This window comes from Musa acuminata, unplaced genomic scaffold (genome assembly GCF_036884655.1).
Source record: "Musa acuminata AAA Group cultivar baxijiao unplaced genomic scaffold, Cavendish_Baxijiao_AAA HiC_scaffold_62, whole genome shotgun sequence".
Classification (NCBI taxonomy): Eukaryota; Viridiplantae; Streptophyta; class Magnoliopsida; order Zingiberales; family Musaceae; genus Musa; species Musa acuminata.
This window is the reverse complement of record NW_027020343.1, coordinates 67,501-72,500: the sequence shown is the minus strand read 5'-3', so window position 1 is coordinate 72,500 and position 5,000 is coordinate 67,501.

Below are 5,000 nucleotides of genomic sequence, written 5' to 3'. Positions count from 1 at the left end.
AGCGAGCGGCGAGCGGCGAACAGCGAGCGAAGCGTGAGGCAGCACCGTCCCTGCTATACGAAAGCCCCATCCAGCCCTGTGCCACCCGGGGGGTTCCAGGGTGCTGAGATGGCTGACATTTTGCTCCGCTCACGACGGTCGCCGCGGCACGCAAGAACAGCCCAAAAACAGGCCAAAACAGCCCAAAAACGGGCCAAAACTGGCCATTTTTGGCTGAGCGAGCGAGCAGCGAGCGGCGAACAGCGAGCGAAGCGAGAGGCAGCACCGTCCCTGCTATACGAAAGCCCCATCCAGCCCTGTGCCACCCGGGGGGTTCCAGGGTGCTGAGATGGCTGACGTTTTGCTCCGCTCTCGACGGTCACCGCGCAACGCAAGAACAGGCCAAAAACTGGCCAAAACGGCCCAAAAACGGGCCAAAACTGGCCATTTTTGGCTGCGCGAGCGAGCGGCGAGTGGCGGACAGCGAGCGAAGCGAGAGGCAGCACCGTCCCTGCTATACGAAAGCCCCATCCAGCCCTGTGCCACCCGGGGGGTTCCAGGGTGCTGAGATGGCTGACATTTTGCTCCGCTCACGACGGTCGCCGCACCACGCAAGAACAGCCCAAAAACAGGCCAAAACGGCCCAAAAACGGGCCAAAACTGGCCATTTTTGGCTGCGCGAGCGAGCGGCGAGCGGCGGACAGCGAGCGAAGCGAGAGGCAGCACCGTCCCTGCTATACGAAAGCCCCATCCAGCCCTGTGCCACCCGGGGGGTTCCAGGGTGCTGAGATGGCTGACGTTTTGCTCCGCTCACGATGGTCACCGCACCACGCAAGAACAGCCCAAAAACAGGCCAAAACAGCCCAAAAACGGGCCAAAACAGGCCATTTTTGGCTGCGCGAGCGAGCGGCGAGCGGCGAACAGTGAGCGCAGCGTGAGGCAGCACCGTCCCTGCTATACGAAAGCCCCATCCAGCCCTATGCCACCCGGGGGGTTCCAGGGTGCTGAGATGGCTGACATTTTGCTCCGCTCACGACGGTCGCCGCACCACGCAAGAACAGCCCAAAAACAGGCCAAAACGGCCCAAAAACGGGCCAAAACTGGCCATTTTTGGCTGCGCGAGCGAGCGGCGAGCGGCGGACAGCGAGCGAAGCGAGAGGCAGCACCGTCCCTGCTATACGAAAGCCCCATCCAGCCCTGTGCCACCCGGGGGGTTCCAGGGTGCTGAGATGGCTGACGTTTTGCTCCGCTCACGATGGTCACCGCACCACGCAAGAACAGCCCAAAAACAGGCCAAAACAGCCCAAAAACGGGCCAAAACAGGCCATTTTTGGCTGCGCGAGCGAGCGGCGAGCGGCGAACAGTGAGCGAAGCGTGAGGCAGCACCATCCCTGCTATACGAAAGCCCCATCCAGCCCTGTGCCACCCGGGGGGTTCCAGGGTGCTGAGATGGCTGACATTTTGCTCCGCTCACGACGGTCGCCGCGCCACGCAAGAACAGCCCAAAAACAGGCCAAAACAGCCCAAAAACGGGCCAAAACAGGCCATTTTTGGCTGCGCGAGCGAGCGGCGAGCGGCGAACAGCGAGCGAAGCGTGAGGCAGCACCGTCCCTGCTATACGAAAGCCCCATCCAGCCCTGTGCCACCCGGGGGGTTCCAGGGTGCTGAGATGGCTGATATTTTGCTCCGCTCACGACGGTCGCCGCGCCACACAAGAACAGCCCAAAAACAGGCCAAAACAGCCCAAAAACGGGCCAAAACAGGCCATTTTTGGCTGCGCGAGCGAGCGGCGAGCGGCGAACAGCGAGCGAAGCGTGAGGCAGCACCGTCCCTGCTATACGAAAGCCCCATCCAGCCCTGTGCCACCCGGGGGGTTCCAGGGTGCTGAGATGGCTGACATTTTGCTCCGCTCACGACGGTCGCCGCGCCACGCAAGAACAGCCCAAAAACAGGCCAAAACAGCCCAAAAACGGGCCAAAACAGGCCATTTTTGGCTGCGCGAGCGAGCGGCGAGCGGCGAACAGCGAGCGAAGCGTGAGGCAGCACCGTCCCTGCTATACGAAAGCCCCATCCAGCCCTGTGCCACCCGGGGGGTTCCAGGGTGCTGAGATGGCTGACATTTTGGTCCGCTCTCGACGGTCGCCGCGCCACGCAAGAACAGCCCAAAAACAGGCCAAAACTGCCCAAAAACGGGCCAAAACTGGCCATTTTTGGCTGCGCGAGCGAGCGGCGAGCGGCGAACAGCGAGCGAAGCGTGAGGCAGCACCGTCCCTGCTATACGAAAGCCCCATCCAGACCTGTGCCACCCGGGGGGTTCCAGGGTGCTGAGATGGCTGACATTTTGCTCCGCTCACGACGGTCGCCGCGCCACGCAAGAACACCCCAAAAACAGGCCAAAACTGCCCAAAAACGGGCCAAAACTGGCCATTTTTGGCTGCGCGAGCGAGCGGCGAGCGGCGAACAGCGAGCGAAGCGAGAGGCAGCACCGTCCCTGCTATACGAAAGCCCCATCCAGCCCTGTGCCACCCGGGGGGTTCCAGGGTGCTGAGATGGCTGACATTTTGCTCCGCTCACGACGGTCGCCACGCCACGCAAGAACACCCCAAAAACAGGCCAAAACTGCCCAAAAACGGGCCAAAACTGGCCATTTTTGGCTGCGCGAGCGAGCGGCGAGCGGCGAACAGCGAGCGAAGCGAGAGGCAGCACCGTCCCTGCTATACGAAAGCCCCATCCAGCCCTGTGCCACCCGGGGGGTTCCAGGGTGCTGAGATGGCTGACATTTTGCTCCGCTCACGACGGTCGCCGCGGCACGCAAGAACAGCCCAAAAACAGGCCAAAACAGCCCAAAAACGGGCCAAAACTGGCCATTTTTGGCTGCGCGAGCGAGCGGCGAGCGGCGAACAGCGAGCGAAGCGAGAGGCAGCACCGTCCCTGCTATACGAAAGCCCCATCCAGCCCTGTGCCACCCGGGGGGTTCCAGGGTGCTGAGATGGCTGACATTTTGCTCCGCTCACGACGGTCGCCGCGCCACGCAAGAACAGCCCAAAAACAGGCCAAAACAGCCCAAAAACGGGCCAAAACAGGCCATTTTTGGCTGCGCGAGCGAGCGGCGAGCGGCGAACAGCGAGCGAAGCGTGAGGCAGCACCGTCCCTGCTATACGAAAGCCCCATCCAGCCCTGTGCCACCCGGGGGGTTCCAGGGTGCTGAGATGGCTGATATTTTGCTCCGCTCACGACGGTCGCCGCGCCACACAAGAACAGCCCAAAAACAGGCCAAAACAGCCCAAAAACGGGCCAAAACAGGCCATTTTTGGCTGCGCGAGCGAGCGGCGAGCGGCGAACAGCGAGCGAAGCGTGAGGCAGCACCGTCCCTGCTATACGAAAGCCCCATCCAGCCCTGTGCCACCCGGGGGGTTCCAGGGTGCTGAGATGGCTGACATTTTGCTCCGCTCACGACGGTCGCCGCGCCACGCAAGAACAGCCCAAAAACAGGCCAAAACAGCCCAAAAACGGGCCAAAACAGGCCATTTTTGGCTGCGCGAGCGAGCGGCGAGCGGCGAACAGCGAGCGAAGCGTGAGGCAGCACCGTCCCTGCTATACGAAAGCCCCATCCAGCCCTGTGCCACCCGGGGGGTTCCAGGGTGCTGAGATGGCTGACATTTTGGTCCGCTCTCGACGGTCGCCGCGCCACGCAAGAACAGCCCAAAAACAGGCCAAAACTGCCCAAAAACGGGCCAAAACTGGCCATTTTTGGCTGCGCGAGCAAGCGACGAGCTGCGGACAGCGGGCGAAGCGAGAGGCAGCACCGTCCCTGCTATACGAAAGCCCCATCCAGCCCTGTGCCACCCGGGGGGTTCCAGGGTGCTGAGATGGCTGACGTTTTGCTCCGCTCACGATGGTCGTCGTGGCACGCAAGAACAGCCCAAAAACAGGCCAAAACTGCCCAAAAACGGGCCAAAACTGGCCATTTTTGGCTGCGCGAGCGAGCGGCGAGCGGCGAACAGCGAGCGAAGCGTGAGGCAGCACCGTCCCTGCTATACGAAAGCCCCATCCAGCCCTGTGCCACCCGGGGGGTTCCAGGGTGCTGAGATGGCTGACATTTTGCTCCGCTCACGACGGTCGCCACGGCACGCAAGAACAGCCCAAAAACAGGCCAAAACAGCCCAAAAACGGGCCAAAACTGGCCATTTTTGGCTGAGCGAGCGAGCAGCGAGCGGCGAACAGCGAGCGAAGCGAGAGGCAGCACCGTCCCTGCTATACGAAAGCCCCATCCAGCCCTGTGCCACCCGGGGGGTTCCAGGGTGCTGAGATGGCTGACGTTTTGCTCCGCTCTCGACGGTCACCGCGCAACGCAAGAACAGGCCAAAAACTGGCCAAAACGGCCCAAAAACGGGCCAAAACTGGCCATTTTTGGCTGCGCGAGCGAGCGGCGAGTGGCGGACAGCGAGCGAAGCGAGAGGCAGCACCGTCCCTGCTATACGAAAGCCCCATCCAGCCCTGTGCCACCCGGGGGGTTCCAGGGTGCTGAGATGGCTGACATTTTGCTCCGCTCACGACGGTCGCCGCACCACGCAAGAACAGCCCAAAAACAGGCCAAAACGGCCCAAAAACGGGCCAAAACTGGCCATTTTTGGCTGCGCGAGCGAGCGGCGAGCGGCGGACAGCGAGCGAAGCGAGAGGCAGCACCGTCCCTGCTATACGAAAGCCCCATCCAGCCCTGTGCCACCCGGGGGGTTCCAGGGTGCTGAGATGGCTGACGTTTTGCTCCGCTCACGATGGTCACCGCACCACGCAAGAACAGCCCAAAAACAGGCCAAAACAGCCCAAAAACGGGCCAAAACAGGCCATTTTTGGCTGCGCGAGCGAGCGGCGAGCAGCGAACAGTGAGCGCAGCGTGAGGCAGCACCGTCCCTGCTATACGAAAGCCCCATCCAGCCCTGTGCCACCCGGGGGGTTCCAGGGTGCTGAGATGGCTGACATTTTGCTCCGCTCACGACGGTCGCCGCACCACGCAAGAACAG